Source organism: Eublepharis macularius, chromosome 4 (assembly GCF_028583425.1).
Source record: "Eublepharis macularius isolate TG4126 chromosome 4, MPM_Emac_v1.0, whole genome shotgun sequence".
Classification (NCBI taxonomy): Eukaryota; Metazoa; Chordata; class Lepidosauria; order Squamata; family Eublepharidae; genus Eublepharis; species Eublepharis macularius.
The window spans coordinates 167,382,143-167,395,923 of NC_072793.1; the positions used below are offsets into that span (position 1 = coordinate 167,382,143).

General features: G+C 47.3%; 1 protein-coding gene and 1 long non-coding RNA gene across 2 annotated transcripts in view; one reads left to right on the forward strand and one right to left on the reverse strand.

The window, feature by feature from the left end:
* The window catches only part of LOC129327124 (zinc finger protein 665-like), a 98,679-nt gene that overhangs the window by 39,968 nt on the left and 44,930 nt on the right, over positions 1-13,781 (reverse strand). The gene's annotated exons all lie outside the window — the stretch shown is intronic.
* On the forward strand, positions 9,395-10,448 carry LOC129327174 (uncharacterized). The gene is made up of 3 exons (XR_008596781.1): positions 9,395-9,546; positions 9,865-9,916; positions 10,276-10,448. It is a non-coding gene; the product is annotated as an uncharacterized LOC129327174 (long non-coding RNA).

A 13,781-nucleotide genomic window follows, 5' to 3' on the forward strand; every position in this document is an offset into this window, starting at 1 on the left:
ATACATGTGCACATCAATAATTAAGAAACTATCCTTTGAGAAAGATTTTGAGTGTTTTATTCATCAGCCATCTTGGCATTTTGCCAGTTATATCTGGAATTCAGAGGACTACATAGTAACCAAAATATGTGACAACATATCTTAAATATCTTTTGACTATAACAAACATCAGATGTTATTGTTCTGGAAAACTCACAAGGAATTTCTTCAGTGGATGAGCAAGAAGAACATGATTAACTATCTATGTCCAATTCAGAAATCTCACTGATCAGCTTTCAACAACAGCAAAAATAATAAAACCACACTGTCCTCAGAAAGAGAGCTGGGAACTTCAGCCTGTAAATGAAACCAAAGAGAAGAAAGCAACTAACACCATGACAAAGACTTGACACATCTCTCAGTTTGACACTGAGAGATCCCTGTCTTTCGGTGCTACACCTCTGAAGATGCCAGTCACAGCTGCTGGCGAAACGTCAGGAACTACAATGCCAAGACCATAGGCATTATTTCCACGTCCTTAGTCCAAAGCACTAGGTCTTTGGAGGCCCAGATCATATCAATTCGTGACAAAGTGGAGTGTCTTGCAGAATAAAATGTAAATTGTCTACATTTAGGATTCTGTCTCCTCCATACATCTTCCAAAGTTTCTTGTTCTTTTATTGCAAAAAAAGACTTTGGTAGTAGTCCTCTTTTCTTTTGTGCAGTAGCAGATTTCTTGTCTTCATCCAAATTAGTAACGCCATTGAAGTCTCCAGCTAAGATCATCTGATCATAAGATAGTCCATCTAGTTGTTTACTCAGGTCATCAAAAAAACTTTCTTTTGCTCCATTAGGTGCATATATTCCAATCACCAACAGTTTCTTTAGATTCCATATAATTTCCACTGCTAGATATCTAGCTTCGACATCACACATCACTAATTTTGGCTGCAATTCCTCTTTTATATACAACACCACCCCTTTTTTCTTCTTTTTTGAAGCAGCCACAAATTCACTTCCCAATTTTGCAAATTTTAAATATTTTACGTCCTGCTTTTTAATATGAGTTTCTTGCAAACAAACAATGTCACCTTTTTGTTTTAATAGCCAATGGAAAATATTTTTTCTCTTACTAGGCGAATTAAGTCCATTTACATTCCACGATAAAATTTTACACTCCATATTCATGATCTTGCTGTTGGTAAGTCCTTTTCATTGTCCCTAATAAACTTTTCCATCTCCAGTTCAGATCTGATGCGCTTCTTGACACCACCAAATTCAAAGGACACTCCCTCAGGCATTTCCCATCTGTATCTTATTTTCATATCCTTCAGAGTCTGGACTAAATTTTTATATTTTTTCCGGTCTAGTAGCACCGATCTGGGCAATTCCTTCATAATGATAACAGTCTTGCCGTCGACTTCTAATGGATCCTGAAACTGTTTACTCACAATCAATTCTCTTGTATTTCTGGTCGTAAACTGCACAATTACATCTCTTGGCAATTTCCTCTGGGTAGCAAATCTTGAGTTTATTCTGTAAACCACATCTAGGATAGCCGCAACTCCCCCCTCCTCTTTCTCCAGGTATTCAGCCAACACTTCTGTAATCTGTTCTTGGGCAGTCTTTCCTTCAATTTCTGGCAAGCCACGAAACCTTAACTGCTTCTCCATATGTTTACTTTCCACAACTGCCATTCTACCTCTCATCGCCCTCATCTCAGTTCGTTGCGTGTCTGCTAGCGTATCCACCGCGTTTTCTACTACATTAACTCTTTGCTGCGTGGCTTGCAAGTCATTTTGTATCTTTTCCATACCTTTCGTCACTTCCGCCAGTTCTTTTCTAAGTGTCTCTTTAAACTCTTTCGCCATCTCTGGTATCATGTCTTTAAGCTCCTTAATTCCTTCTGAAACTTTTTTATCTAAACTTACAATTGCCACCTGCCACTCCTTTTTCGACATCGTGGGGCTAGCTTTGCCTCGCTCCCACGTGTCCGCCCTTTTCCTCAACTCCGTGGCGTTTTACTTTCTATACTTTTGCTTTTAAAAGTCCCAAAATTACTTTGTTTCTTGAAAAAAACCGATTACAGAGTCCAAAATGTCGGGCGTCTTTTCTCTATGGTTCCTCTATGATTCTTCCCTGTTTATTTGTAATCCAAGATGGCCTACTTCCTGTTCCGCTGAAGCCGCGACCCTTCCCCTTTCCAAAATGGCGTTCTTCTACTTCCTGTAACGTGGAGACGGCCGCTTCTCTCCAGCTTCTCTATCATTGTGACGTACTTCCTGTTCCTCAGCCACACACAGCAGTTCTCGCGATGTTAGAACTTTCTCACAGTCCACTATCTCTTTGTCACCGCAGGTATGTAAAACAATAATCAAATTTCTTTAATAGCTTCGTTATGCTTAGTTCTTTAAAAAACTTTCTTGCCGGGATTTCCCCTCCATATACTCAGTCTGTCGCAGTTTTAAAATTAACTTTAATACTTCGTTTGTTAAGTTAATCCGTCCCGTTTCAAGAGATATTGATCTTTACCTTCTTAGTCGATTTCTCGGGTTGTAATCACTGTTCCAATCTTCCATTCACCTCAGTTCCCTTTGCCCCTGTTTGAAGCTTGGGCATGTAGGTCTTATGCCAACCGAATTGGCTCCGGAGCTACTGCAGAGATCTTGGCAAAACCTGTCTTCGGGTGGGACCTCAAGGGACGGGAGAGAGTCCGTTGCGCAGGACCCCCCCTCGCCCGAGATCAACGCGCCCTGAGGTTCTTGCGCGTACTAAGCCTGCTCTCTGCCTGAGAGCAGTTGGCTGCGGGCGATTTCGGCCCCTCCAGCCCTCAAAACAGCAGTCCAGACAGCTCAGCTTTAAGAGCTGCGTTAGACCTCCATGAATCCCAAACCGGAAGGCTCAGATCATAATCCAATCATGTGGAGGTTTGGGAAAAGAATAAAAAGAAGAGGTTGGAGAGTAAACGAAGATATATTGCAAGAAGAGGCAAATATTGAATTGTTGCGAAGAGAGACTAAGTATTTTATACAATACAACATGAACAACAAAGTACCAACAAATAAGGTATGGGACACTTATAAGGCAGTGACTAGAGGCATACTAATGGACTTAAATGCTAGAGCTAGGAAGAAAAGAGAGGAGAAGAGATTGGAGATTATGGAAAAAATAAAAGCCAAAGAGACTCAATTAAAGAAGAGACCAGGGAAAAAGAAGTTATATCAGGATATTAAAATCCTTCAAGAACAATTGACGGCAATGAATAATAAAGAAATGGAATGGAATCTTAAGAGAATGAACCAGAAGTCGTTTGAGGGTGCAAATAAACCTGGGAAATATCTGGCATGGCAATTTAAAAAAAGGAGAAAAGAACCATAAACAAAATTTGCGAGGAGAACAAAATACATTTGGAACAGACAGCCATTAGTAGAGCCTTTTTTAAATTTTATGCAAAGTTGTACCAAAAAAAAGAAGTTAATAAAGATTCAATAATGAGCTATTTGGGAAAGATGAAGCTCCCTGCAATTTCTGAAGGATGGAGAGAGAAATTGAATAGAGAAGTGACGGAAGAAGAAATAAAAGAGGCAATATGGTCGACAAAATTAGGAAAGGCGCCAGGTCCGGATGGTGATCAATGAGGTCATGCGAGATCAAAGGACTCCAGCTACTTGGAGCGAAGCTAATATATCACTGATTCCTAAAGAGGGACAAGACTTGACTAGTGTCAAAAACTATAGACCAATTTCGTTGCTGAATAATGACTACAAAATCTTTGCGAAGATTTTGGCTGAGAGAATAAAGGGATGGATGTCTGAATTTATTGCAGAGGAGCAGGCTGGATTTCTGCCAAACAGACAAATTAAGGACAACTTAAGGACAGTTATAAATGCTATTGAATATTATGACAAACGTTGTGATAGAGAAGTTGGTTTCTTCTTCGTGGACGCTGAGAAAGCATTTGATAATTTGAACTGGGACTTTATGTTTGCCACAATGGAGAAGCTGCAAATGGGAGAAAAGTTCATTCATGCAGTGAAAGAAATCTATAGAGACCAGAGTGCAGCAATTGTGGTGAATGAAGATGTGACTAAGAAATTGACAATAGGTAAAGGTACCAGAGAGGGTTGCCCGCTGTCTCCATTGTTGTTTATTCTAGTTTTGGAAATATTGATGATTCAAATTCGAGAGGATGATGCAATCCGAGGAATAAAAACAAGAGACTTTTCTTATGAGATCAGAGCATTTCTGGACGATATAATGTTAATTGTGGATGATCCTGTCCGGGGTCAGCAGCCAAGCCCCCGGACTTGCTGACAGACAATGGCAGGGGGCAGCCGGGAGACAGCAGTTCAACCGCTCTGTCTGGCAAACAGAGCCAGAACCTGCCTACTCCAGGGGGAAGGGGCGAAAGGCCAAAGCCTCAGAAGGCTGGAGGGAGCAGGGAGAAGCCAGCTAGTCCCACCCCCCATGGGGAAGAGAGGGGGCTAAGAAAGCCAGAGGAAAAGGGCCAAGGCAAGGGGAATAGGAACACAGCAACAGCCCAAACAGAGCCCTTACCTTCCAAGGAGGAGAAGCAGCCACCACAGCCCAGAGCCACACCCTGGCTAGAGGACAGCAGCCTGGCTCAGGAGGTGCTAGGAGCCAAGCCCCTCCAGGTGGAGCTGCCACGGGCATTCTGGGGGAGGAGATGGGTAGCCCCGCCCAGCATCAATGAACAGGCAGCACAGAAGCTGGCCAGGGCAGCTCCTCGCAAGCAAGGCCAGGCAGGCTCAGCAGCATGGAAGCCGGCTGGGGCAGCTCCTCGTGAGCAAGGCCAGGCAGGCTCAGCAGCACAGAAGCCAGCTGGGGCAGCTCCTCGTGAGCAAGGCCAAGGAGACCTCAGCTGGGGATGGCTCACATTCAACCCCACCCTGCCAGCAAGGCAAGGAAGCCAAGAAGGGATTAGTGGTAGGAGGGAAACACCTGAGGGAAGGCACAGCTGGGCCAAGTCAGGAGAAGGCACAAGCCTAGAAGGAGGGGAAGAAGGTGGCTAGGAAGAGCTCTGAGGTGGTGGGTGTGAGTGAGGAGTGATGATGTGGAGGGAGAGCAGTAGGATGCAAGGGTGGAGGCTTGGAGGAGAGTTCTGGAAGGAGGAGATGGAGGAGGACACAGAGGGTAAGCAGGCCAGGTTGAGCAGGCCAGCGAGTGGACTGAGAGGGAGTCTGGGTGAGGTATACCGCCCCTCCTTCCACAGAGCAGGGTCCTGCAGAGTCCCTGGCCCCCCTGTGACGTCAGGAGCAGACCGCCCAGTGCCACGCCCAGCGGCAGCCGCGGCAAGCCCTGACAGATCCTATTGAGAATATGCCAAAAGTAATGGAGAAAATTAGGGAATTCGGAGATTTGGCTGGATTTTATGTAAATAAAAAGAAGTCAAAGATATTATGCAAGAATATGGATTCGGTTTCGTTTTCTCAGCCATGTCGGACGCTCCTCTTCGCGGGCTCGAGAGGAAGCGCCCGAGCACCCTGTCCAGGCGGCTGATCTGCGAAGATTAGCCCCCAAAACTCCCAGTGAGGGAGGCTGGGTCTGGGACGCTGCGGGAAGAGCCCCCCGGAATTAATGCGGGGGGTTAATTGCCCATTTGTCCCTATGGAGGCCGGCGGACATGCGCGGCGCCTCGAGTGCTGCCGGGCCATGGAAAACGGCAAACAGCAGAATTAGGCGAGAGCCTGCAAGTAAGCGAATCCCTTCTGATACTACAAGCGTACGTGAAGGAGTGGTGGGATCTGAAGCTAAGAAGGCTTGTTCTTCCCCTTTGCTGAGTTTCAGAATCCGGTTGGCGGTTCCCCCCCCCCTAAAATGGCAACAAAAAAACAAAGTCCTGCCCTGGGCAAGTCAGTTTCGGCTGCCCTAAAGGGAGAGTCGTTGGAGGAGGTAGTGCGGAGGGCGGTTGGTGAAGCTATAAAACCCTTTGTTGACAAGCTGAATGAAACAGATCAAAGGGTGGGCTTAATTGAGAGCGAAGTGAAAACCATTAAGGAAGCAGCGGGGGGGGGCAGAGAAGTCTGCTCGGGAAAGTGCGTCACTCATGAAGGGTACGAATAAAGAGCTCAAACTGGTGGAGAATCAGCTGATCGGGCTACAAGTGGAACGAACACAGACAATTTTGCGTCTCCAGAATGTGAAAGAGGAGGAAAATGAGGATTTACGGGGTCTGGTCTCGGAACTATTGGCGACACCCGCGAGGGCAACTAAAGAAGAAGTAAAAAGCGCCATTTTGGAAGTCCGTCGAGCTACTTCAAAATATGCAATGAAGCGTCAGTTGCCTCGCGAGATCATCATTGATTTTTCATCTAAGAGGATCCGGGACACTATCCTATATAATTGATACAATGCGGATTTGGACTTTTTGGGTAATAAAGTTAAGATATTGAAAGACGTCCCATTTCTAGTTCGGAAAAGACGTTTTAAGTATAAAAAGTTCGCAGCTCTTCTGAGAGAACGTGGAATAAAGTACAAATGGTTATTTCCGGAAGGAATCTGGTTCAGTCACAAAGATCAAGCTTTCAAGTTATTATCAGAAGATCAACTAAGGGATTTTGAGGATAAAAATCCGGAATTTCAGTGCACCAAGCAAGACGAAAAGGAGAAGTCTGAGGGGGAGGGGGAGGAAATGAGCACTGCGGCTGCAGCTGCTCAGACAGAATTGCGTCCGGGACCCAGGAGGGGAAGAAAAATTTAATTTGAATTTAAATTGTAATTTGCATTTAGTAAGGTCAACCACTCCATCAATATAATATAAAGCTTTAACTTTTGAATAATGGCAGTATGAAGGGAAAACATGAAACGTAATGTTTAGTGTTTGTAGATTACCTTCCCCTTTTTCCCCACCCCCCCTTCCCTTTCTCTTTTTTCTCCTTTCCTTCCCATCCCTTGTGCTATTGTAGTCTTTTGTAGTTACTGTTTTGTAGGGTATGTATGTATGTAGTAGTTTTGTATGTTAGATATTGAAAAATAAAAAATATTATATAAAAAAAAGATATTATGCAAGAATATGACTAAACAGAAACAGCAGGAACTAGAGGAAATAACAGATTGTGAAGTAACGAATAAGGTAAAATATTTGGGAGTTGAACTGACCACGAAGAATATAGACCTATTCAAGAATAACTATGAGAAACTGTGGACTCAAATAGAGCAAGATTTGATCAAATGGAATAGGCTGCATTTGTCGTGGTTGGGAAGAATTGCAGTAGTAAAGATGAATGTATTGCCGAGAGTTATGTTCCTGCTACAAACAATTTCAATTATTCGTGACTCTAAACAATTTGATAAATGGCAAAGGAAAATATCGGACTTTGTGTGGGCAGGCAAGAAGCCTCGAGTGAAAACGAAAGTTTTACAGGATGCTAAAGAGAGAGGTGGAATGCAGCTGCCCAATTTAAGACTATATTATGAAGCAATTTGCCTGACTTGGATAAAAGAGTAGATGACGTTGAAGGACTGTAAGCTATTGGCTCTGAAGGGACACAAAAAAATATTCGGATGGCATGCATACCTGTGGTATGATAAAGTAAAAGCTGACTCTGTGTTCTTACACCATTATATTCAGAGAAGCCTCTTTACTGTCTGGAAGGAGTATAAAAATTACCTGAAGGACGGAATTCCGATGTGGGTGGTTCCGTTCGAGGTAATAGATCCAAGAACTGTCGAAAATGAACAACAGTGTTTAACATACAAGGAGATAACGTTATTGGAATCTTCTAAATTGAGAATAAAGACGGAAGAGGATCTGTCCTCAAGTTATGGATGGTTTCAATATAGACAGATAAGAGATCTTTATAATTCGGACTGTATGAAAGGAGGACTAAGAATGGAGAATTCAGAATTAGAAGAGGTAATCTTTCAAGAGGGTAAAAAAGAAATCTCAAAGATCTATAAAGTACTTTTAAAATGGTACACAGAAGATGAGACAGTTAAAGTTCAAATGGTGAAGTGGGCGATAAATTTTCATAAAGAAATAACAATGGAGGCGTGGGAATACCTGTGGAAAACGACTTTGAAGATCACGACATGTACAAATATTAAAGAGAATGTTTATAAAATGATATATCGTTGGTACCTGACACCAAAGAAAATTGCGCTAGGAAATACTAATATGTCAAACAAATGCTGGAAATGTAAAAAGCATGAAGGATCTTTGTATCATATGTGGTGGACTTGCGAGGTAGCTAAGCAATACTGGGGAGGAATAATAGAAGTGATTAACGAGATTTTACAGTTCCAAGTTAATAGAAACCCAGAATTGCTGCTACTAAACTTGGGAATGGAAGATATTCCAGCACAACATAGAACATTGTTATTCTATATGACAACAGCGGCTAGACTTTTATACGCTCAGAAGTGGAAAATGCAAGAAGTACCAACTATTGAAGATTGGATTTGCAAATTGCTGTACATGGCTGAGATGGACAAAATGACAAGGAAGCTGAGAGACCTTGATCCAGGACAGTTTAATATGGATTGGGGGAAACTGAAGCAATATTTGGAGAAAAAATGGGATGTGGAAGGGAAACTGTGGCAGTTCGAGAATTATTGAGACTTTATAAAAGAAGAGAGAAGTGGCTTTACCGGGAAGGGGGGATTTAATTATTAAATTCTAAGCTATTGTTAGGGTTAAGATGAAAATTTTGTTTTATTATTCACAGTATTAAATAATAGACGTATTATTATGAATATATATTATGGATATATATGAGCATGCTAGCCAGGTATTTTTAATGTAGTTAAGTTTTTAGTATAACAGATATTTCATATAATTAAAGCTTATTGAGAATAAGAAATGATTAAAGAAATATGCAGAATATAAGTTAAATTGATTAACTTATATGGGGGAGAATAAAGAGATTAAGTAAGAAATAGAAAATGGATAAAATGTTATACTAATAATATAATGATTGGTAATATGTGCTAGCATTGTGTTATTTAGAATATAGGATTTAGTAAAGGAGGGGTTAAAGGTAACTCTGTGTTATAAAAAAATAATAAGCTTAGAAGAGAGTCGGGCAGCCCAATCCTAAGAAGGGCACGGAAAGTGAACAGGAACCGAACTAAGGCTTGCGAGGGCGCATCTAGCCCGTACGCCCGCGTAAGTGGCCTTCCGCCCGCGCTGGGACGCGGCGCTGGCCCGCCGGCGGGCCAGCACCGGTGCAAGCCACAGGCGCCCGGGCGGCGGCGCAGGAGTGGCGTAGAGCCCTACGCCGACGCAGGGGGGGGCGGGGAGCAAGGCGGGGTCGGAGTTAGTCCGCTCCCTAAGCTCCTCCAGAAGCGGGAACGCCCACAGCGGCGCAAAAAAGCTACGCCACGGAAAAAGAAGGCGTAGCCCATAGGCGTCCATGGAACGGCGAAAAATCAGCCCCCTCTCTGAGCGCCCCGCCCCGCCCCTATGGCCCGAAGGAGCATAGGATGAGAACTATCCCGGGGACCAATCAGCGTGCGCGCCCGGCGTGGACGAGCCCCCCTCTCTGCACCCAATCACCTGCGACCGCGCCCTACAAAACATCCGGCCAGCGCCGCCCAAACCCCCAGGTGAGCACTCGGCCGGAGGCTCTGCCCGTCTGCTGAGTGGCATTGCCCCTTTGAAAACCGAAACAGGCTGAGGGCATTCACATTGGCAGGCGCAGAATGCACTCGGGGGACTTTGCGAAAAACTGGGGGAACTTCGCATAAAGGGGAAGAGGTGCAAATGTCTGCCTAACTCTCTTTCTACCGTGATAGAAAGAATGACTCCACAGCTAACTGATGCATGCTAGTTGCTTCTAACTAAGCACAAACAAACTAACCCTTCCGTGGCAGAAGGGAATGACACTTTGCAAATTAACCGCATGCTCTCCCGTTTCCTTGCAGGTGCCCTGACTCTGGCGCTCCCACCTGGTGATGACCGACGGAGCGCTGACAGGTAAGGAGGAGGTGGGGGGGCATTCCGCAGATTAGTGCAAACCGCCCATTCACCTGAACCCACCTGCTCACTTGCCGCTTTGGGTGAGGCCCAGCAGGGGTGGGGGGCAACCATGGCCGCCCCTGGCTGCCTCAGAGGCAGGCGCCTCGAAAACCACATGTGGCCAGGTGTTTGTTGTGACCAGCTCATTCCCTCCCATAAAGGTAAAGGCTTCCCAAGGCTGAGTGCATCCTCGCCAGACCGTCAGGCATCAGCTGCTGCCCTCGACCATGTGCAACCCCCCCCCCGGATGGCGGAGTGTGGGGCTTGCCTTGCCAGTGGAACGAGGCAAAGCCCACACGTGTCTTTTTCCCCCACAGGCACGTCCAGGGCATGGCTGCTCCCCCGCGCCCCGCCCTCCCCAAACATCTCTGACGGACGGTTGGCTGCAGCCCAGGAAGCACCGTCGCGCCGCGGCCTCCCTCGCCAGCCTAAACGCAAGCCCGCTCTTTCCAGTGCAATAAAACGAGATGTACAACAACTGTCTTCTGTGTCTGCGAGTCTGACTTCGTCCTCCGCCCCTCCCCCAACACTCCCGTCACATCTCCCCACCTGTATCCGACACACCCCGTCTTGCCTCCCCGCCCCCTCCCTCCCCTCACAGTAACACCCCCTCCCTCCCTCCTCCCCCCCCCTCCTCCTCTGTATTTGACCAGTGTCTGTACCACCCATCTGCCGAAGAGAACTTGATTCTCAGAAGCCTATGCCACAATAAAATTGGATAGTTTTAAAGGTGCTACGGGACCCTTTTTGAATTCGCTACCACAGGCTAACACGGCTAACCCCCCTGTATCTATGGCCAGGTAGAGGGTTGGGGCGGGGCATGTGAGCGGGGAGGGGGATCAATCCCCGGTGGGGAGAGTAGCTGGCACCCAATAAGCCAGGGAGAGGGTGGTGCGAGCTGCCGCTGCAAGGGGGTGGGAGATGGCAGGGGAAATGGTCCGCTCGCGGGAACCCTAGCCCCCACCAATGGAGAATCCAGGGTGGTGGCAGGCGGATGCCATATCCCGGGCAGGAGGTCTCGCGCGCCTGGGGAGGGTCGCCCCCATCGCAGCCGCAGCCCCAGCAACACAGTCCCATGAGCGGCCGCCTCCCAGAGTGGGTCCAGCCCCTCGGGCGTCTGCAGCAGCCCCATTGGTCATTCCAACACCTTCCACCCCAGGGCGTCCTGCCTCGCATCCAATCCTGTGGAGCAGTTGCCAGCCTCCCACGCCAACAGGCCATGGTTGTTGGGAGGGGTGGGGTGTGCCTCTCAAGTCCGTGCCGAAGCCCTGCTCGGGCAGCTCGTCGCCATCCTCGACCCTCCGGCCCCACCCACTGCAGCAGCTCCACCCGCCCCAAAGGCACCCCTCCCTCGGGCCCAGTTGCGTGCGAGAGGCCGGGCCCGTGGACGGCCAAGGGGGTCCGGCCGCCGGCCTCGCCGGTGACCGCCGCTGCTGCCTTGGGGGTGCGGTGTTTTGCTGCACAGGCGGCTCTCCTACACGCCTCCCCTTCCTCACGTCTGCTGGGGGAGGTGGGATGATATAATAATAAAGGCTGATTTCTGTGCAATGGGTGTCTGTGTTCTTTGCCTTGGGATGGGGACGAGGGGGCAGGCCCGCTGTGTCTGCCTCTTGGTGGCGGCCTCAGGCCAGCCCTCCCCTTCGGCGCCACTTGGGGGCTGTCCCCTGCTGCCAGAGACTGGCTGCTGCCCTGGATTCCTCATGGCAGGGCGCCTGCCAGTCCCATGCCAACCTCTCTGGACGCGGCTGCCACGGACTTGGTGCTACATTGGGCAAACGGGGGAAAGGCTTCTCAGACTACGCCCACCCCTCTCCTTCCCGACTGCGAGCCCCGCCCGACACACGAGCCGAGGCAGTCTGCCAGCATGGGCGCGGTTTGCCTGCTGCTCTGGGGCCTGGCCGGGATCGCGTGCTGCCCATAGGCTGCGCCTTTCCTGGCCCCTCCCCCTGATGCTTGTCAGGAACAGCGCCCTTTGGCTGCGCCTGGCGGCGGCCGTGGATCAGACCCGCCCACAACACTTTCTGGTTCTCCAAAATTGCATCTCTGCGCCGCTGCGGGCGCCGCTGCGGCCACACTTTGCTGGCACAGGATCCGGCCCGGCGCCGCCGCCACACCACCAGTGCAGCCGCGTCGGCGTTGGGGCCGGCCATAGGATTGCGCTGTAAATGTATGTTTAATAGATTATATGAGGTAATAAGTAAGTAAGCAATAAGATAGACAAAGGGTTGGAAAACTGTTGGAAGTCAAATAAAAGGGGGGAGGAAAGGGAGGGGGTTAGAAGTAAATATTTACAAAGGGGGAATGTTTGTATTGAATGATTATATATTCTAATCCAATAAAAATTTTATATATAAAAAAAAGGAACTACAATGCCAAGACCACAGCTACAGAGCCCGGAAAATCCACAACAACCATCGTTTTCCGGTCATGAAAGCCTTCGACAGTATATCGAAGACTTGGGTTTCCTTTTTTGATCAAGTGACCAGCTTACTGGATCAGGGGAACTCTGTTGACATGATTTATCTGGATTTCAGTAAAGCTTTTTATAAGGTCCCCCATGACATTCTGATGGGCCAACTGGAAGACTGTGAACTGAACTATAGGAACTACAGGACTGTTCGGTGGATAGGGAACTGGTTAGAGGACCGCACCCAAAGAGTGGTGGTCAACAGCGTTTCGTCAGATTGGAGGGAGGTGTCCAGTGGGGTGCCGCAGGGCTCGGTTTTGGGACCAGTACTTTTCAATATTTTTATCAATGCTGGATGGAGTGGAAGGGCTGCTCATTAAATTTGCTGATGATATCAAATTGGGAGGAGTAGCAAACATCCAAGAAGATAGAATTAAAATTCAACAAGACCTGAATACTCTGGAGAAGTGAGCAGCTGTGAACGGGATGCAATTCAACAAAGACAAGTGCACAGTATTACATCTGGGCCACAAAAATGGGAAGCACAAATACTGGATGGGGGACACACTTCTGGGCAGTAGTATAAGTGAAAGAGATCTTGGGATAAGAGCAGACTGTAAACTAAGTATGAGCAGTCAGTGTGATGCGGTGGCAAATAAGGCCAATTCAATCTTGGGTTGTATCAAAGGGGCCACAGCATCAAAATCGCAGGAGGTCACAGGCCCTCTCTATACTGCCTTGGTCAGGCCGCCCCTGGAGTGTTGTGTGCAGTTCCGGAGGCCTCACTTCAAAAAGGATGTGGACAAAATCGAGAGGGTGCAGAGGAGAGCGACAAGAATGATCAGGAGTCTGGAGACTGAGCCCTACGAGGAAAGTCTGAGAGCCTTGGGAATGTTTAGTTTAGGAGATTGAGGAGGGACATGATTGCTCTCTTTAAATATTTAAAAGGCTGTCATTTGGAGGAGGGCAAGCAGCTGTTCCAGTTGGCAGCAGAGGATAGGACCCAAAGCAATGCACAAAGGTACATGCACAAAGGTAACGGCTGGATATTAGGAAAAACTTTTTCATGGTCAGAGTAGTTCAAAAGAGAAATCAGCTGCCTAGGGAGTTGGTGCACTCCCCTTCAAGAAGAGGCTGGATGAATATTTGTCAGAGATGCTTTAGGCTGATCCTGCACTGGGCAGGGGGTTGGACTAGATGGTCTGTATGGACCCTTCCAACTCTTATGATTCTATGACTTATATCCAATAAAGCAAGAATGAAAAAAAAGAAAAGAAAAATTCATTCTTGCTTTATTGGAAACTAGCAAAAAGCCAGTTGAGGGGAAAAAATACAACAGGCTCCAGAAAGGGGATAGCGGACACGTGGGCATTGCCTCCTCCTCCTCAGTAACAGAAAGGAAGTAAAAGAGGGGAA